The sequence below is a fragment of the Oreochromis aureus genome, linkage group 7 (genome assembly GCF_013358895.1).
Source record: "Oreochromis aureus strain Israel breed Guangdong linkage group 7, ZZ_aureus, whole genome shotgun sequence".
NCBI classification, from domain to species: Eukaryota; Metazoa; Chordata; class Actinopteri; order Cichliformes; family Cichlidae; genus Oreochromis; species Oreochromis aureus.
The window spans coordinates 43,932,219-43,954,254 of NC_052948.1; the positions used below are offsets into that span (position 1 = coordinate 43,932,219).

The window sequence follows — 22,036 nt, forward strand, 5'->3', positions numbered from 1 at the left end:
ACGCATAACACATTCGCAGACAGGCGCATCTACGCTGATGAACAGATGAAGATTTGACATGCACTGCTACAGATGCAGCACAAAGCATACCTAACACAGAGCAAATGAGGGTGAAAAGCCTATATTCATTTGTTTGATTCACTGAACTGGATGAAGCAAGCATTTTCATGTCTGCTTTCATCAAGGTGCAAAATATGAGAGGAAAACAGTCCAGACAAGGAAATAGAAAGATATTTCAGAGGGAGAAACCTATTTTTATTAGGACTTTATTGTATTAGGGTCACGGTGTTAGATTTTCATGACACAGAGTGGTAAAATGATTCATGATAATGATAATATCACAATGTGTTAAAAAAAACCCCACTGCTATCAGTTAAATTCCTCTTCAAATGTATTAATTGTAGTCTTGCATGCAAATGTGGCTGGTGAAAACAGTTACCAGTGTTTAATTCAGAAAGGCAAGTAGTATTATACAAAAAAAGACCCCAAAAACAAAAAAACAGTAAGAAAGTATTACAGAGCACAAACCTGCAGTAACTCAATTAGACCAGCAACAAACTGCAGCTGAGAGCACTCGAAAAGCAGACAGGAACAGATGAGCAGACAACAGGTCGGTAATGAAATGAAGAATTGAGTCCTCATCAGTTCACCTGTCTCCACTACTTCACTCAACAAGGTAACAACAGCCTTGCTACACCTGTGCAAGCGACTCGGCATAACTTGGCACATTTGCCGTGGTGAAGTGAGAGAAAGTAACTGCAGCTACAGAAAAGAGGATCCTCTTGGAGGTGGTCAGCGTACTTTAGCCAGTCACAAGGTGGAAAGTCAGTCCATAAGCACACCTGCACAGGTGCTTGACTGTTTGTGATTTTATCATGTTTGTGTTAAAATATAACGGCGCCTGTTTAAAGACACCAAAAATCATAATAAAGATTAAGTTGGTCGATAATCTAACAGAACTGAACACAGTCATTCATTAACTTGACAAACATTTATTGAATTTAATGAAATCATGTCTTTATTTTTCTTAAAACAGGGGATTTTCTTGAACTTTAAATACTGTTCATATAATACTAAAGAAAAGAGGTGAGCGTGGTGGGCACGCGGGATCATCCGACAGGGAGTTGGCTGCGGCTTTGACAGTAAAGCCTGTTCTCACAAGAGCACTGACAGGCTGGCAGGGAGGCAGACTGGCAGGGACCATGCTCCCTGCCAGTCTGCCTCCATTCTGCGGGGGCAGAGGGGGGCAGAGAGAGGCCCATGCAGCAGCGGACTTATGTGCTTTGGGAGATGTTCACAGCAGGCACAGGACGTGTGACAGAAAATGGAAAACCAACAGGCACATGTTAATATTCCTTCCACTCGTTCACCTACAGAAACCTTGTGATTTTACTTGGACTTTTTAGTGAGATGCAAAATCAAACTACTGTAAAAGGAAAGGGCTGCACTGGATTTATAATAACAACAAACAAAAAAGGGAGAGAGAGCGCCTCGTTTCTATTATGGCTGGGAGCCAAAATCGTAACAGAAAATTTAGTTTAATCACCCAGATCCGTTTTCATTTTTAGATAATACAGGTATTATCAATAGTGGTACGCTCAATCGTGTAAAACAACAAAAAACTGTTTGGCTTTTTTTGTTTGGTTTTAAAGGAATTATACTTCATATAGGTTTTACTGTATTTTGCATCAACGCAATGACTTAACAAAAAAAGATCAGGGCTTTAAGTAAAATACAGCTCGCTATGATTACAAAAATCTGAGGTTTTGCCACTTTGCACATCATGAAGGAATCAAAGAAAAGCAGACAGTTCAGCGGGGAAGAGCAACCTTGAAATTATCAGCAAAGTCAAATTTAAATACCTCCTGATTTTCAAAAACATACATCAGTCTCTCCCTCTCTCCTCGCTCGGCTTTGCATTCATTTGGAAGCGGAGGAAAACAGGAGCCATGGTGAAACGGTGAAGGAGACAAGTGTGTCATTTATCCTTCCAGCTCCAGGTTAATTGACAAGATAATTACGAGACTGAGGCGAAGGATGAAAACTGACAGTGGTGCAAGCATGCCCGTAAGTGCATTTTTAAGACTGAAGCATAGATGGGCTCTTGAACATGTGCACATGTTTTGAAGTACAATTCATTATGCTGGCAGCAGTATTTGTTTATTTGTAATGAGCAAGTACATTGCTATTTTTTTTTTTTTTCATGGGAAACTTGGCTGCAGTAAAGCTACTCTTGTTATTTTCCCCTCAAAAACATTCCGGCAGTCTTTCACACAGTAGCCTCGCTAGCCAAATTGTTAAAAAAAAAAAAAAAAACACTGTACAAACATAATATGACAACAAGACCGGAAACCAAGCAGAAAAGTGAAACTGCTTACTTAAAAATCTCAAGTTCTTCTATTTTATGGATAGTGTTCAATGCACTGGAATGAAAAAACAATTGTTCTAGATGCAATATAGTGATTATTTTCAGAAAGGGCTACTTAGAACTTTTTTTTTTTGCTTTGTTAACAGAAGTTCAGTCAGTCAAGACCAGTGTAGTCAAAAGATGATTGTTATTTCCATCCAAGCAGTTCAGATTTGGCGCTATGAGTCTCTTCTGAGACCTGTTTGACCTTCCACATGCACATGAAAGCCTGAGGCATTGAGAGCAGCAGCACAACCCCTAAGAACAGAGCATTCAGTGATAACAGAGATGACATTGATTGAGTACAACATAGCATGAAAGGAATAGCAGAAAAAAAGGTTGGTTGCAAAGCGGCTTGCAGATGCTGATCCACCAACATTTAAGGCTAACCCTAAGTTTATATCCATCCATATCCAATTCAGGACCACAAGAGGCCAGGTACACCCTGGACAGATCTCCAGTCTGTTGCAGGCCTAACATTGTAGCCTGATTGAACTAATGCTTTGCTCAGTTTTGGCTGCATATAGAAGCAACAAAGCTATTAAGCTCTTTAAGGGAAAACAAATGGCAACCATGGGCTCAATCATTGGCTCAGTCCTCTCAAAGTAGGCCTTAAATAATATACATGTGTCAAAAGATTGAACCTCAGTAATTACTATTCCATGGCAACACTCTTCAGCCACGCCTTGCGAAAGCTTATTTCACAAATTGTAACATCATTTTTGTTGCGGCTGCAGTCGGTGAGCTATTACTGTAGCCCAGGTAATATAGAAGGAAACCCTCTGAGAGTTAGTTTAACACAAATAACTGAATGATGAATGTGGCAATAAATGTCGTGGATTTTAACTTTTTCTTTTTCTGGCATTGTTCAGAAGGACTCGACATCGAAGGCAAGCCAAGCGGATGTCAGTGAGTCATTCATTTTGCCCTGGGGACTATGGTTTCTCACCTCTGGTGTCCATTCTCTCTGTGTCCCTCTGTTTCTGGTGCTGCAGCTTTCTTTTTTCTCTTGTTCAGCAGCTGTGGAGCAGGGTTAGGGTCGAGGGAATCTCATCCACACAAGGATGTGCTACTGTTAGGCTTGAATGCAGCTGAGGGTGTGGAGGCACTGGGCTGGGTTTTCCCATGCCAATAGTTAACTGTTGGCTGTATTGGAAACTGTGGGGAGACTTTCACTGCCCTCTGGATCCCTGCACTGGCCCCTGGCCCAGAGGCTGTGTCTTCTCTCCTGCTGGGACACTCAATGGACTCTGTGTGTGTGTGTTGTGTGTGTTACTGGCCAATCTCAGGAGGGGGTTCTGTTATTCAGTCATAAGCCATTCAGCCACCAGCCTTCACATTGCAGGCCGCCAGGCAAGTCATCTATCTTTAAAAGACAACAAACTAGAGTCTTTCCCATTCACACTTTAAACTATCCTTATTTTCCCCCATTGCTTTTCTCTTCAAAAAACCCCTATTTGTTTTCAGAAAGGTACTCACTTCATAAATACATCTCCGTGACCATTTTTTCTTCCCCCATTTTGGATGACAAAATTACTGTTTGCCTTTGTCCCTCCCTCCTTCCGTCATCCATCTAGTCTTAGGGTTTGTGTAAGACAGCTCCTGCAGAGGAAGTTGAAAGCATTCCTCTGCCTCCCCTGTCATCATGGCTTATTTAATAACTATCCCAATAAAGTCAACGATAAACCCCCACCCCTTTTGTATGTGGGACCCCCACCCCTCACCCGCAGGTCTGATGAATGGGTCCATCAGGCATGCCAGCTGCCCCGGAGGTGAGCAGGCTGCCCCCGCCGGGCAGCCAGGCCACCGAGCCAGGGGGAGGAAGTGGCGCAGAGTAGAAGAGGAGGCCAGGGCAGGGCCAGCATGCCAGAACTCACACCAGGCAAAGCTTGGACAGAAAGAACTAGTGGAAATATGGAGAAGCGTAGGGAGGGCTGTGAAGCAGAGGGGTACAGGATGCACACGCAAACAGGGGGCCAGCCTGGACGCCAGCAACGCAGTGGGCAGAATGGATACACTCACAACATGGTTTTGCTCACAGCTTGCTCATGACTTTCCGCTTCTCTTGACAACAGTTGTTCCATATTTTACTAGGCATTACATTGACTTGGCAACGTCTGAAAAAGACACATTTGCATTTGTCCAGTGATTTTTCCATTAATTAGAAAAAATGTAAATCTTTTAACTGATCGTGGTTACAGCTCGGGGTCACAGCGTATACCAAAACCTGCTAGAAGCATAGAAGCATAAATTACAGAATGTTTAGTATATATTTTTTGCATTTAAAATAACACGTTTAAGGTGTGCCTGCATGTAGGCTTGTGTAAGACAGCAACAGGGAAAATGGGGCATGGGTAAACGGCACTGTATGGATCCTAATTTGGGGAAACTGGACATGCTTGCATGTGAATAAATCTCCAAGGACACTGTCTCATGAATGAAAAATAGGTCAATAATTAGAGAAGGCTAAGCATGGTCAGAGAGCATAAACACATATTAGTGACAACTGCTCCGCAGCTGGCTGTTTAATTCCAAACCAGAATTGTTCATTAAACATGATGAACGTCAGTTATTGGCAAGCCAAAGCTGTTTCCATACTACCTGCCATATTTCTTGACTCTGCCCACTTTAACAGCTTATGTGACCCCCTCCCATCCACTCGCACTGCCAAATAGCCATGCCCTCTATTCATTACACCACAGTTTCTCTCTTTTCCACTCACACTGATGCTGCCAGCCTTGGGTCTGTTGTGCAGACACATAGAGATGGTAAATTGGTCAAAGTAACAAAACTGGCTAAGAGAAATTTTGACTCAGTGAATAAAGAGGAGAGGCCAAATTTTACCCAACACAAATCATGAATCTCCGGATGAAACAGAAAAAAAAAAATGCCCATGATGACGGAGTCATATTCAGTGGAGGAATGTACATTAACCCTGCATAAGACATAAGGCAGACTCCAAAAAAACCCAAAAACCATCCAGTAAATGACATTCACACAAGCATTTTTCTTAATCTAACCTTCTAGGGAGAGACTGGTTAGATTTACTCAGGGAGAAATTGCCAGCTTGAACCCTCAGCCTACCTTTGATTTGCTGAGGAGTTGCTAGTATATTCCCTAGCAGCCGCTGGGTTAGCTGATTTGCTACCTGTTAAAAAAAAACTTTTATCTCCATCCAGCTCGCTTTCTCTCTTTACGTTCCCATCCCTTGCCACTGGGGAAATCTTTATTTTCATATCCAAGCAAACATTTTTATGAATGCAAACAGGCTCTCTAAAGACAGCTTCAGAGGCGAGACCTGCCCAGTACCTGAAAGCATAGCAGCACGTCTCTCCTGGCCCCTGCCCCCAGAGTAAGCACAGCTGTGTTGAATATTTCCCTCACTCTTCAGTTCATTTGAGGGTGATCTGAGCTCGGTTAGCCCCCAGGACATGGAGCGGTAAACAGGCCTGACTATCAAAGCAAACCACCCCTGTCAGAAAGACTTGAATATGAGCCTCTGACCACTGAAGCTGTGGATGCAGGCGCAGAGGCAACAGCGGGGTAAAGCTCAAAGGCTCCTTGACAGCCGCTGGTTTGACCTGGCGCTATACAGGCTGAAAAAACAAGATTCCCTAAACCATCGGTGGGCAGCAGGATTGTACATCTACTGTAGCCATTATGGTGATTACTGCAGTCTAAATCACAAGTGGCTCTAACTAACTTAATAATCACCCGGACACATTAAACTGGTCGGTTTCTTTTTCTGAGCTCTACAAGCTTTAGCTACAATTTTGTTTTGTATGGGTGGCTAAAACTGAACCAAGAAGATGTAAAAATTCACATGATTCCTCTGAAATCTTCATATGCCTCCAAACCCATTTTCAGGTTAGGCATGTGGCTGAGCTTTCAGTAAAGAAATAAAAAAGACGAAAACAACAGATTTAATGGCCAATGTCCACGTGGCAGACCGGCAGGCAGTAAGGCACCGAAGCAGCCATACTGTGACTACCCACATCCTCAGGACGTCCCGTCACCTAAACACAGGCTCGTGCTCCAGGGGAAATGACTGGATGCATTTAGCCCGGCTCATCACAGAGTAGCATTCATCTTCAGGAAATAGCATGCTCTGTGAGATGTGTTTAACTTGAGACAGTCAGAGGAGAGAGAGAGAGAGCTAATGTCCTAACCACTGGCCTGTTGTTGCTTTCTGCAGTAACATAAAACTAGGAAAGTGCTTCTTCCTTTTTGGATTTGGGGTATGCAACAACTTCTTGATGAGTATCTAGACTCAGTGAACTAAATCATACACTAGTCATTATTTCTCTCATTACTCTCATCTTATTATGGTGCGCAAAGGCCACAGCCCAAAGGGCTGATCTTCACCTCTGTCAAGTTTTGTCAACCTCCATAAATTTCTTTTTGCCCACAGCTGCACACTTTGGCAGTGTTACTACAGAATTAATGCTAATTAATGCTAACAAGTCCATCACAGCCTGCCCAGAGTAAACACAGATTAAGTTTAGAGAATTTATGCTCCTCTAGCCCAACACACATTTGAAAACATCATCTGCTGGGGCAATCACAGTCAATTCTTTTCACACATTGAGCATTAAAGAAACACATGTTTGATATAACTGTCTGCCTTTGTAAGCTGCTGAAAAGTATGGAGTAATAAAATCACATGGAAACACTGAGTTCATGTGTTTCTTTTACACACAGCTGGGCATGTTTTGCCGAACGTGTCACCGAAATTAGCAGTGATGTCAATGATGGATGTCCCCCGGCAGAGTGAACTTCAGAACCTCTCTTCAGAGGACTCTGAGTGTTTCAACATTTATCTGGAACAAACTCTTTAACCACAGTCATTGTGAGACAGCACTGAAATCCCTTTAATGTCAAAGGAATGACACGACTGGTAAAGGAGAAGACGGAACTGTTTTAAAGGGACGAGGAGGAAGGGGGAAAAAAAAAACACTGAGGGGGCACTTAAGAAATCCACAGTGATATAATGTGTCCCTCTGGCCCTGACCAATTCCACTGTTCACTCTTCCTCAATATCCTTTCATTTCTCTGGTGTTTACCATGTAATTTCTGCAGAGGACTTAACAAGATCTCTGAGCCTCATTGGTTCTGCTGGGGAATTCGCAGAATGACCATTTCTCACTGAGTCCAATGCTCTCTATTATTTACAGGGCTCATGTAAATACTTCCACCCCCTTCCTTGGAATATTTTCTTTCTAGCTATAACGCCATTCCCTTGTGAACTACAAAAAAAATAAACAACAAAAAAAAAACCCCTAAATGGGAGAGTGACACAGAAAGAAAGACTCTGTACGTGTGTGTTCTTGGTAAGCTCCTCAGAGGTGGGTGGGGGCTGTGAAAGGCCACATTGTTGATGTCAAGGCCAGTCAGCATCAAAGGGCTGATTCAGGTTGCGAGAGGAGTCTCTCTTGCTCTCTTTCTCCTCCTCTCTACACGCACACATACTCTCACATGCTGTTCCACTCAGACCCCTGAAGACCCCAAAAGAAACATCATAGTTTACTGTTCCTGCTCGCAGTCAAAGAACAATATTTGGAGTTGACGTATAAATTTAGAGTGAGGGCGACGGGAGGGAGTAACGTGCCTGAGTGAAAAATAAAGTGGAGCTCTCCTTATTCCCCATCCTTCCACTTGACCAAAATACCTTCCAAGGCTCAAGCGCATCTTTCAATTGGATGCCTACCTGCTCACTGTTTCAGGGCTTGGACCATAATGTCCAAGGCAAATGTTCCACAAAGTGCACCACGCAGGGTAGTATTAATAACAATAAATAGAAGAAATAGTAAGGTGGTTGAGTTTGGATTATATAAGTGATTTTATTTTTCACCGATCCTGTGTTGTGTCACTTCTCTACTTCTGTTCAAACTAAGCAGCTGGGAAAGCCACAGGGCTTACTGAGAGCTTTAATTACACTGAACAAAGTGCATTAGACCAGTGTGTGCAAGTGTGCAAATCTGTAACTGTTTCTTAGCGTGTGTGTGTGTGTGTGTTTGTAAGGGGTAGGGGTGGAGGGCATGTTTCTGTATGAATTTGTAAAGTTAGGCACCAGTAGCAGCGCTACCATGTCAGGATGAGATTTAACGAGCTTTAATAACAAGCTTTAATGAGCTTAATTAGGAATCCATGCGATCCCCATGGAAACGTCTCAACCCCACAGAACCCAGCTCAGGGTCTGAGGAGCTTTCAATTGGATTACTGTGGATAATGTCACTGGGACACAACAGTGGAAACAAACAGAGCCCAGTGGGGGTGTCAGTTTGGGAGGGGTGGCAGGTGACCTGAATGGCAATAAACATGGGATGGATGTCAGCGAGGGACTTTGGCAGTGGAGAAATACCTGCTGAGGGATGCAGGGGAGACCAAGGAGAAGAGATAACCAGAAGAACGAGCGGGATTAGTGTTGCTCAGAGATTTAGCTTCTGCACAGTAGGCACAGGAGGATGATTAGCTTTCTCCGCCTATAGACTCAAATTTATTTATTTCACCATTCATTCTCAGTATTTTCCATTCTTTGTCACAATTTTCGCAAAACAGATCGACTTTATTGTGCTCGCAGAATTTCTTGAGTACTCCGTGATGAGAAGTAGTAAAAATATGTAATTATTATACATACTTCAAAAGAAATAATGATTTTTAAAAAACAAGGTCATAATATTGTTGCTTTTTATTCATGCGTTGCAAAGGAGCGGAGGAGTAGGGCAGAGGCACTCATTTTAAAAAGACTGTGAGAGGATTTAAAGAGTGATTGAGCCTATACAAAGATATCACACATTTCATGACCTAACTGTTCCAGTTAATGCGGTCTATAAAGTATTTACACAAAAAAATAGATACAATAAATAAGATGAAGAGACACCTGTTCCCATGTGAAAAAGAAATACAAAAACTTCAAGTGAATTTCTATGTTTTATCTGTTTTGCATGCTTCATACGATTTACTCGTGAAAGGGGCACCTTTTGTATTTTTCCTCTTAAGACGTGACTGTAAGATTAAATATGGATCAATAAAACTTTATACTGTGTGAGAAAAATATGAAAGGAGAAGTAAAAGTAGAGGAATGAAAGAGGGGAAAAATTATTTTTAGGACATCCGACAATGTTGTGGGAACTCCTTTTTGCTTATTTTTGTTTTTTAATCTGTTTAATTTTAGATGAGAAGGAGCTGCTATTACCATTCATCATCACTACATACCAGCAATGTAACAGGACTATGATCTTGTTGTCCTGAACATAAGTGATGGAAATGCACATTCTTTCAAAGTGGTGCAACATTTCAAGGAACAGGCTGCGTCTTTCAGTCTTCTTCTGTCTCTCCCAGATCAGTTTGCCTTGCGGTGACCACGAGAAGGTTTTGTGAAGCGCGCTCTGACAATGACAGAGTGACCTTTCAGATAAGCATGATAAAGCTGCCCATCCCAGCTCTTACCTCTTCCTCCCCCTGTGTGTGTGTGTGCACAAAGAAATGTGAACGTGCACAGACGCAGAGGTGAACACACACAGGCATATCTGATGACCTACGTTCTAAGTAGATGAAAAGTCCTCCCTAAGGGATTTTTCCACAGGCACACACATGGACACACACACACACACACATACAACAGCTAGACCTCTTCCCAGACACAAGATCATGGGATGTCATCTGGCAACTAGGGTATCACTAGGCCCTGGGAGCTGTGCAGGTCACAGAAGTCTCACGGACAACAACGGGCATCTATACTCTGTCAGCCTCGACTTGGGCTGTGTGGCTCATCTTTCACTATCTGTCTGCTGAATTCTCTTGTGCCTGTAGTCCCTCCGTGGTAGCTCTATATATAGTCCCAATGCTTCCCAGGATTCTTTGTGATGTCCTGCTGTGGTGGAAAGAGTCTGGGACTCATCATTATAAATCAGCCTGTTAGAAGGAATAAAATTTTAAAGAGCTGCTCCTTGGATTCGAGCTGAACTCTCCATTAGTGAGACCAGAGCAAATGGTTGCTTGCATGACAACACGTAGCAAATCAACACAACAACCCCTTTAATCACCCTCTGAGTCCTTTTGTTCTGCTCCCTATCTTATTCTGCTCTCTGGGCTCCCAGAGCCTCAGAGAGGTCGCTAGACCTCAGAGCGACCTCTCTGAGGAGGATAATCATCACAGGTATGCATTCACTGTACCACTGAGATCAAATATATGGTTCATTACATCTGCATCTCCTTAGTTCTTACCCCTTATCTGCTGCATAATATGAAAATACTTCAGGAGATATATTTTTCTAACCTTGCATAGGTCCGCATAGGTCAAGGGGGATTAGTAGGGAGGAGAGTTTAAACTCATCTTATCATGCTGTATTCTCTGGCAAGGGGTAGGACTGCTGACAGTATACAGATATCAGGCTTTAGGGATATAGGAATGCCAGAAACAGAAACAGGGCCACACAGCAGGAGTGCCCAAAAAGACAGTGATTAGAAGGCAGAGAAGCAGATGCAAAGAGTATGACAAAAGAGCAATAAAAACAAAAGAACATGCAGTGCAATATACCAGCTTCAGAGCACAAATGCACACAAACCCGCTCACGCACACACACACACACACACACACACACAAACACTCTGATTTCATGATTTCATTTCATGTCAGCCTTGAGGGAGAGCTGAACTCCTCGCCTCATCATCATCCCCCTTCCCGATCGCTCTGTTCTTGGCCTGCTGCACGCCTCCAGGGCCAGCGAAGGCAGCGATTAACGACAACAGCGAGAGTGTGTATGAGTGTGTAAGTGTGTGTAAGGCCCGATCGTTAGAGCGACCAACTTGTGTAATACAATTACAGAGGCTGCAGAGAAACTGCTAATGTGCACGCAGGCAGCTCCGTCAGATGGATCAGGTATTGAGTTTTCTATGCTTAATTCACTTTCCAGCACACACATGGGTGCATTAGTTAGATTAGAGTAGCGGGAGGGGACGGGAGCTGGGGTTGGTCTACCGCCGGGCCGAGCAGATTTGTTTAGTGGTGGCTGTCAATTACAACCCTGACCCTTGCACTAAATGGCTGCTCATCCAGTGGAAAGTAGACAAAAGCCAGACAAGATTGGTCAAGACATGGCCATTTGCTGCAGAAGATAACAAGTGGCATGTTGTGGAGTAAACAACGGTCAAAACACTGCGCATAATGCTCCGCCAATAAAACAGAGTGCTGGGGGCCCGAGCAGGCAATGTGACCATCAGTAAGATTAGTGAGGCAATGTTATCACTAGGACGTGGCAGTAATGGGACAATGCAAGGCCAGGGGTGGATGGGTACTTAAAAATATGAAATGGAAAACAAATTATTTAATTCGCTCTTTTCAAAAGTCTCCTGCAATTTAAGAGACTGATTGTAGACGCAATCACTTAAAAAACTACTTACCCTCTTGTGGAAGGCCAAAAATATGAAAAAATAAAATAAAATCCAATTATTTATTCTCTTTGGTTTCATATTATTTTGTTATAATTTCTTTGGAACTTTATATAATAAAAAAATAGATTTAAAAAAAAAAACATTTTTGAGAATAAAACATCTCATAACTGATATTTTAATCTGCATATGCCCACAGAGCCACATATGGCCTGTATATCCATTATATTATAAAGCAACAAGAAACAAGCAAATGTGGGCACAGGCTGCATGAGCTGATGCTATAGATCCCCACGCACAAACATATGTTTTTTGAGGGGCCTTCTGTCTAATTAGAGGAATTAAATGTACATGCATACACTATTTCTTTCTCTTTTTTTTTTTAAACAGTAAAGCTGGAGCGGCTCATCTCAAGGGAATGCTACTCAGGAATATGCAATCACAATGTTTGTCAGGAAATCATAACTCTCTTCAAGTGATGATAAATATCATTAAATCTCACAGAAGCTCTTTTTTTTTTCTCTCCAGTAGCTAAATGAGCGTTGGGGGGGTGGGTGGGCGAAGTTTCCGCAGTAAACACCTCCCTCCCATGTAAACATATATAATCACAACAAGATGGCCAACGCAGAACAGCTCGTAATTGTATCAGCGAAGTGAGATGAGTGAGTTTCGCGAGGGGGGCGGAGGGAGGGGGGAGCATTGCAACTGATTGAATTTAAATGTCTGCTTCACTCCCAAGAGACCACCCCAATTCAAAGGACAGAGATTGTCTGCATGTAAGTGGGGCCACGCAGTAACAAATAATCCTGTAAGCCTTCACAAAAACTCTCTTTGTAGGCACTGACAGTATTTTTTTTCCCCGTCTTGACACGAAGCTTCTTCTAACAGAGCGGGAGAAGAGAGCCAAAGGGAAAAAAGAAAAGAAATGAAATGAGTAAAGTTGGATGTGACAGGCTGAGCAGAGAAAACCTTTATCCACTGATAGATGTTAGACAGCTACATCCCCTCATTGTGACACATCCATCAAAGCGCTGATCACTTTTGTCCTCCCACATGTCCAACCCTTGTGTGTCAGAGCTGCTTTGACCAATCCAATTTGACTCCGCGACTTCAGACAAAACAGAGTGTTAAAGGAGTGACCGCTGACACTCCTTGGATTCGACATGCCTGGTTTAAATTCCTTCAACAGTGTACTGCATTCTGTCAAGCTCTTATTAAAGCAAACTACAGTAACAGAGAGAATGGAAGCTACTGTGTAAATATTCCAGCGTGAGTTTGCATGCCCTTGCCCCCTAAATTCAATCTCTGTGTGAGCAACTGCCAACTAGAAAAATGGCAGTCAAAACCAAAAACAGGTTGCGCTGGTATCTGGTGTTCCACAGAGAAGAAACACAATAAGGTTCAGATTACTCAGCCAAATTTCCCAAGAAACTGCAGGGGAATGGAAATATGCAAGTGAGCTGGTAACGCTCAGAGCTCCCCAATCCTTACAAAACATTGGTTTGTTCGACACTGTTGTATTTGTTTGCTAGATTTTTGCTTCTTTTCCACGAACAAAAAGCCACACAAAACAGCCCAGAATAGCTGAGGGTTAATGTGCCTGAATCCTGGATGCTCTCAGGCTGTTCATCCTGTGGGTAAAAGCCATGCAGCTTACGAGTGGCTCTTCTATTCCTGGCTCTGAGATCCTTGTATCCACCTCGCCTTTTTTCTTTTTCTCTACTCTTCCTCTGGCCACATATTGTTGGCTGGGTGTCGTAATGAGCTGCTAAATAAAATATCTGGTAGAGAAAAGAAGTGATAATAAAATATATGTGGCTACCAGAAAGCAAGTTAGGCTTTTGTAGACAAAAATACTGCGATTTAGTAATGTGCAGCTTTCTAAATGCAAGAAGTAACGAACGCGGTCAACAGCTATCGAGGGAAACTCATCAGCAGGGATAATTTACTACGGTAATGCTCCTTCTTTTACACAGCAGAGGTTACCCCGCTCGCCCCCACCACATCTCCCCAGTGTAACTCTTTCTGCTTTTACCTGAAAGATCAGCTTACCTTCACGTCAGCCTAAAAACCATGGGAACCCCTATGCGTGGTGTGTCACCACTGAATTATCGGTTTCCGCTGCACATGCTCCTGCATATCTACAGCAAGCCATTATGGTGTATCAGTTTACAGTTAGTCTGCTGACTCCAGTGCAGCTGGTGTACTGTATGGAGTCATAGTTTATGGATGTCTGGAATTAGAGAAACAAGCCTGTTATCTTACTAAGCTCTGCCATTTTTTTTCCCCTAACCGAGATTGCGCGTCTTCATCGATTTAACTCAAGGGAGAGCAGCTCTACAAACCCTTCAAGTGTGTTATGAGCAATTATCTTTAAAAAGTGATGGGTAGGTTGGCAAACCCCTGATACCAGAGGGGCACTCCTGTGCCTTGGTGGTTAAAATGCTGACCATAAACCACATCATCCACTCCAGGCCAGAGGGAGAGCTTTGGTCCACGTCTCTCTCTCCCCCTCTCATTTCCTATATGCTTGTGTGTGACTAGAAGTATAAATGTTGCTAACCTTCCTAGTCAGCTATAAATACTAGTCAGTTAAATGTATTCTCATTTTATTTTACTTATAAACTGACAGTTGCCAGATCAGAGATGGTGTTCAAAAAATGGACTATAACAGAGCAAGGGTTTAACCGTTATCTGCACTGGGCTATAGCAGCTAGCATGAAAGAGACCGAGGCTACTGTTACTAGCACTACTGAGGTTAGCAAAACAAACAAACTAATCTGACACTGTGCGTGCTTGTAAGGTTATACACGGCCAAATGTTTCAACATGCTAACTAAAACATCATTTGACTTGAGAAGAAATTTTGATATAGCTCCTAAAATACACACAAGATATTGGTTTGGCCAATGGTAAACTTTGTCTGTGTATTATTGTAGGGCCTTGACCTTACAATATGAAGCATCTTGGGGCAACTGTTCTGATTTGGTGCTATATAGATGAAGCTGAACTGAATTGAACTGCATTGAATTGAAAGTACAGTTGACTGATTGCAAAGCAGCTAGCTTTGGAAATAGGCAGTCAAACACCATGATGTAAAACAAGTTCTAGCAAATAACTTTATACTGGTGGTAGAGGAAAACTGCATCTATCCTTCTGGAAACACAGTAAACACATTTTAAAAACAGGTTGTCAAAGACCACACAGCAATCACCCAACTGACAGCTTCAGAACCACCAAGTTTAAATTTGAGCTATTCATGCTTATTTCTAAACTGCAGAAAATTATCCTTTCAAAATTGAGTAGTACTGGTGCTCCAATATGCATGTATCCCTAGGTCTGTAAAATGTGACAGCAGCATATAAAACACAATAAACGTCTATTTTGTGTTCCAAGCCTGGATGGACTAGGAGCTTGTGAAGGTTACACATCAAACAAGAGTTGTGTTGACTGCAGTAAAGCTCATCCTGTATACAAAATATATCCATTTCAGACATTTGACCTGGTTTGGGGGGGAGGGGGCTGCCAACCCCCCTCGTATTTCTGAGAAATCATCACAACAACATCCATTATTCAATTTCTGCCTACTCTTTGGTTAAGTCCTTGAAAGGGGCAAAGGCAAAGCTGCAAGCTCTCCTCTACCGCCAATTCATTATTGCACCGTACAACTTTTATAATGTATTAAAGTAAGCGCATTTAAACCAATGAATATATGAATGCACTGCCGTGCAGGAAAATATTGTGCTGCTAGAGGGCAGCTATACTTGGCTTTTTCCAATCCTTTTGTCTTAGAACATAATGTAATTCTGACATTTAGCAACAGAAGTGAACTTTCAGATTTGCTCATTTGCCTTCTGTTATTAGCAACCTCATCTCCATAGCATTCATTAAAATAGGAATGCATACAAATCAAAAGACAACAGAGCAACTTATTAGCAGCGCCTTTTGGTTTCCTGACAGATTCCAGAAGAACAACAATACAGTACATTTTGCCTGCTCTGGCAAGCCCACAAATTGCAGCAGCTTCAACGGTGTGCTTTACATGTTAGGAGTCATAAAATAACCTTTCACCGTGGGGCTTCTGTCTGGGCCCCCTTTAAATGAGACCCATTGAGCCTGCCCCAGTTAAACACTGTCTGCCAGTACTTAAAACACCAGGGTCTGATCATGGAGATATGGCACACACACACACAAACACACAGGAAAGTGCTGACACCCAAGTGCAACCTCAAACTATTACTGGACTTGCAGCAATAAAGCCTGAAATGCTGAAAACGGGTCAGGCACAAGGGTGTTTGAGCCTGCGGTGGTAGACGTGATGATGGTGGAGTTGTGTAGTTAACGCTGCTTTTAAAGTCGTCTTCTTTTTTTACATTAAAACCTGATGAATTCCACAGTGTTTGCTGAGACACGCACAGTGTAATTACAGAAAAAAGAGACAAGACGAGCGTGATTTCAAGAGACGTGTGTTTTTTTAAAATATCCCTCTCTCGCATTTTGACTCAACAGGAGTGTATGGAAGGTTGGGCGGGGGGATCAATCATCCAGCAGTACATAACAATTGTGAAGCTTTAATTTAGCACCTCATTTAACTCAGTAAAAACAACAACTTTACAGGCTGGCATTCTGACACACATTTAATTCTGCCCCCTGGTAATGGTCTGCTCTGTTTAAAAGTCTGTTTGGCAGCTCTGTAGATAACAGATGGAAGAAAAATGAGGGGAATTATGAGAAAGATTGATTTCCTAGGGATGAATGGTCTGGTATTCACACAGATTTATCTGAAACAGACTTTCTCGGACTCTGTTATTATTGAATAAACATACACGCGCGCATGCACACACACTCTGTCGCCATATGCAGGCAAACAAGAACGTGCACGCACAAAGAGACGCACGGCACACAAAACACCGTAGTCATGCAAGAAGGCTAAGAAAACAGAAGCACGTTGAATTATGAGTGTACAGCACATGAAAATATCTAAAATGGTAAAAGAGTGGATCGCAAAGGACATAACTAGGAGTTAGGATTTTCAAAATATTATTAATTTTCACTCTCCAGATCTAAAGGATGCCAAATAATCTGTAGGTAGAAACAGATATATTTAACACAGTCAGCACAAATGTGGCTTTCCAGAAAAAAAATACAACTTTTCCTAAGTCTTTTCCCCAATGTCTAGTAAAAATTTACTCTTTTTGAAGAACAAGAGCTCCCATTGTCCTTTTAGATGTCCCAAGCCTATCTTTAAGGAACCATAATATAAACCAGAGACTATAACTTCTCTTGTGGCATCTCAAAAGCAGACAGGAATGAGGCAAAAAAAGAGAGAGAGACTGAAGGAGGGGGACGGGTGGGTAAAGTACCTCATTTGAGCCCCATAAAAAAAACAAGACGGCACAAACATTTATCTGTGGTCGGGCTTTCATCAGATGCTTTAAGAGCGCAGGAATAACAAGAGAGCAGGATGCTGATAAAGTAAAGACAGGAAATGGGGAGCGTGGGTCTCCTACTCTCATGTTTCACACGGGACAAGGGGTCCTATAACCTCCACCCCCCTTCCTCTCTGCTCTGCTGACATACGTGGACCACAGCCCTCCCCAACCAGACATTAGCGCAGTAACTGGAAACCACCACCCCTCTAACAAATGCAGAGATGAGACAACAAAATGAGGAAAACGTTGAAGTCTGCAGGTATATAAAATGTGCGGCTGTTTCCACTTGATGGTTTAACTCAATATAAACCGGCTTCTCAAATCATTTATTACAGATGAGTGTTGTTCCTTTTCTTTGTATATATTTGCTTTTGTCTCATTCCACGAGTGAGGCTCTGCCTCTGAGCACAAGACGGGGCAAAGCCGGGATTAAGGGTTTAGCTTTGTCAATCAGAGTCAGAACTGAGGGAGAGATAGCAGCTGCATCTCCATTCTGAGAGGAGGAGACTGAATTTCTATAGAAACACCAAAATCTGAAGGATTCTGTGCTACATTTGTGACTCAGGTCAGGTGTTATGAGTCACCACTGACATCATCTCGCTCATTACCGATTTCCTCATCAGAACTAAACATTTAGTCTGGTTTTAGCAGAAACGATGGTAGGGTGATTGGAAACAGAGTAGAGCACTGAAATAGTACTATGAAATGATGATATTTATGTTCAAGACTATTTGTAGAGCCCCAATTATTTATTAATCAGCTACAATAAGTTTGTTTTGGGGGAATTTGTTACGTCTAACCAGGAATATTTAGTATGCATGTATGTAGGAGATACAGGCACACTAATGATAGTGTTAGGGTTCAAAAGTTGGTTGTCAACAATTTCCAACAACTGGTGATCATCAGTATTTTAGCAGAGCTGTGCATGTGCAGTGCCCCTAACACCACAAATCCAACCTTGCCACCACTTCTGTTGCTTGTTGAGAAAAATAATGCAAAGCTGTCTATTCTCGATGTTTTGAAGATGAATACAATTGTCCAAATGCAAAACTCTGATCAGAAACAGCATGCTCCGGTTACTTTGTCAAGTGCCTCTTTATGTTATCCCTGCAACAGCATGGTGACCTGTCCAGGGTGTACCCTAAATTGGATAGGCATGAGAAAATAGAATATGGATTGACGATGGATTATCTTACCTTCAAACTTCCTACCACCCATCTTTGGCCTAGATTATTGAGCTATGCCACATAAGACCAATGCTTGCTCTGTAGCAGTTAGCGAGGCTGTTCATACTCCATGCTGGGCCAGGAAACTAAGACTACAGGGAACAACGTTAAAGGACATCAGGGAAATAACTGCATTCTGTCAGCCAGCACATTTTGCTTTTTATAGTGTCTGTGCGACTACATAAGATTAGCCACGTTCTAGGAGCTTCTCAAATCCCCCCTAATTCTGTTTATTTTGTATCCTAATCAACTTTACAAGAGTAAATAGCATGTCTGGAAACAGCAACAGCTCAATTATAGTAAAATGCAAATGGTTATTAAACAATTGTATTTAAAAAAAACAACAACATCAGAAATAGGGGATAAGAGTCAGCTTACTGTAAAACAAATATATTTTGTATATTGAATATTGTGCATCTTTAATAAATCTTTAAGAAACACGTATTGATTAATTAATTGGTCTTCAGGCCTTTCTGTGTGGACTTTGCATTTTCTCCCTGTGCCTGCATGCCTGGCTTCCTCCTAAAGTCCAAAGACGTGCACGTCGGGTTAATTGGTTATTCAAAATTGGCCACAGGTGTGGATGCAAGATAGATAAAGTGCTTAAGTCCATAAAACACAAGTGCTCTATGGATGTGTTTGAAAAGGTGCAGTGTAAGACTAGAAAAGCCCTACGTAAATGCCAGGCCGTTCCTTCCATTTTAAAAAACATGACGCACAAATACAGTGAGACTTCCTTTGAGTTCCTTCTACATATTTTTCCCCTCATTTACCTGCCTGTCCTTGGCTGATATCCTGTTAGGAACACAAAAATGCACGAGGACATTAGTGGTTGAACATCAGGGGGGAGGCCATGATGCCAAATTAAAGGGCAGGAGTGGAGTGTGTACTTATACTCACTCATGATGTGCTCTGTCAGCCCTGCTGCTTATAATGGCATGAGAAGGGCCACTTAACTCATAATCACTTCTCTCTCTCCCTTTGGCTCTGTCCTCCTCTGTACCCCACCTCAACCCCTGATTTTCTGACTGCCGGCTCTGATCTTTAATCATAAATGAACTGTAGATCAAGAGCAGGGACAGTGGTCCACACCCCCTTCCCCCCCTTGCCGAGGCTCCTGTAATCACAGGGCTCTTGGCTAGTAAGAGGCCAACAAGCCTTTGAATGAGAAATGACTGTACCTCTAATGCATCAGCCATCTCAACTTTGGAGAGCCGTTTTCTGGCAAAGGGTGTACAGCAGGTAGGAAATCAGGTCACCACTATCATCGTCTTCACAATCATTATCTCGGATCTCATCCAGCAGCGTAATTGAAAGTGGGACCTTTTATACAATTATTTTCATTTGCTGTCCGTAGCCTACAATATGCGAGTAATTTCTGCCCTGTGGTGCACTCCAACTTACTGTACCCTAAAAAGAAAAATCATATCAAATGCACAGACAGACACGCGCCCGCAATCTAGGTGGTGCAGTATGCATTGTAGGGAGACACAAGTCACCCTCCCTGGCAAAGGCCTGCTTGTCAAGTGCTGCTACTTGTGCCGAGCTCTGCTAATGGACTGCTAATAGGAGTGAATGTTGCACTGTGAAGCTCCCCTGTAGTTGAGAGTGTCACACAGGGTGATTAATGACACACTCTCTTCTCCTTCCAAGCCTGTCCCTGTCCTCGCTCCATATCTTGCTTTCACCCTTTTCTCTCACCCACCCTCTCCTGCCTCGAGGTCCCTCTCCTCCTCCTCACCTCTAATCTTTCTGTCCCTCTCTGAAGTCCTTGCGTCCTCCTTCACCCCCCCCAAATCTCTTTTCATTTACTTCAAGATTTTAGCACACGGCAAACTGAAAGCATTATTATCCACCCCGCAAATCAAGTATACTCGCAATGCTAAATTTTTAATAGCTTTAAAGGCATGCAGTATGAGCACAACCCATCAAAACTGCATGGAAGCATTAACACAAAACTCAGTAGGAAGAAGAAAATGTTTAGGTTTAGTTTACAAGGAGCTTCGACTTTCTATTAGGCTGATCAGGGATTACATTTTAACATAACTTGAGAAAAACAAGGCAGAATTTACAGGAAATTTTAAGTTTTTAACTCTCTGATAAGGAATTTACATTCTAGTGGTTTTGAGGGGCAGATTATGGGATCCTAAAGTGGTCTTAATATGCTCATTTCCAGGTCCACAGTTTATCCAAGGATTCTACTGAAACAGCTTTGCATGATTCAAATATTACTTATTAATCTTATAGCGTGCCTCGGTTTATCCACCGTCAGAAACAAAGCCGTATTAACTCCTCTCACCTTCTTCAGATTGGCTGTCTCTAACAAACAGAAGGTTTGAATAGAAGCTGGCTGCGGCAGAACTAAATATCTACTAACTGGGATTACTGTGTACAGTGTTGTACTTGTACAGTTTAGAGAAGTAATCCCAGTGAGCCATTATATATACACATTATTTGAAACATTAGCCAGTTTAATGTTTTTAGGCCCATTAGGAGGGAGAGAAAGAAAAATCCCAGTGGCCCCCTTGAGTTTAGGCATTTTAGGCTTAGCGTTACTCAAAATGTCAACTGGCTTGACTCTTTCACCATGATGGAAGGCTAGCAAGCTGGCTAATGAGTATATAGCAGCAGGAATGGTTCCCCACACCCTAAGAGATGTGAGTGGTTTCATGAGAAACTGACATGATGTATCACAATGTCAGAGTTTCTTTTGCCTTTCTTTTGATAATGGGGGAGGGAGTAATGGATACAATATTTTTTGTTGGCATGATATTTTTTGTTGACATAAATGGTCACCGGCTGTACACATGCAGTTTTTAATGATATAGAACACTTCAGTTATTTATAGAAAATTATCCTTGGATATGGGTCACGTTCCCCGGGGGTCCCGAGACCCCACTTTGCAAACTATCTATAAAAATGTGACTGATTTAGACATCATTTGGTACTCTGCCATATTTGCATCATCAAACTGAGGTAAAAGTAAAAGTTCTAGTGCTGTAGTAAGATTGGAAAAGAAAAGAAAAGGCACAAAATAATCAAACCAAGGCCTTCTGATGAACTGGCCAAAAAATTCTTAGATAGACGACTTGAACTAAAGGGGAATGTGAACACACAACCAAAGTAAATTAAAAAAATCTTCACGACAGGCCTGAGTGCAATGACAGACAGTATTCGTGTCCGCCGGCACGGCTGTTCCCGGCCCCAAAATAGCAACAGAGTATATTTTTTGCTTTCATAACAATAGCATATGACATCAAGTAGAGCAAGGAAGCAAACTCAGCAGCTACTTTTCACAGTAATTATCACTCGCTACCAGGCTCCGTCTGGCTTAAATCGCAACCAGCATGCAACTGTGACCTCACACAGCCATACAGTGTACGCACTTTTTTTTTTTTTTTTTTACTTTGCTCTCTTCGTTCACCTGTGCATATCACAGCTCAATCTTAATTTCCTTCACTTACACAAAATCCTTCAATTACATAAATTTGCTTTAAATATCACGTACTGCGAGCTCGCATCGATGGCAAAGGCCATCACAGGAGGTCATTTATATGTACTGCTTCTTCGCACAATGCTCTC

At 42.3% G+C, this 22,036-nt stretch overlaps 1 protein-coding gene across 2 annotated transcripts in view; it reads right to left on the reverse strand.

Moving 5' to 3' along the window:
* Positions 1-22,036, reverse strand: part of unc5c (unc-5 netrin receptor C) — a 125,108-nt gene that overhangs the window by 99,170 nt on the left and 3,902 nt on the right. The window lies entirely within an intron of this gene.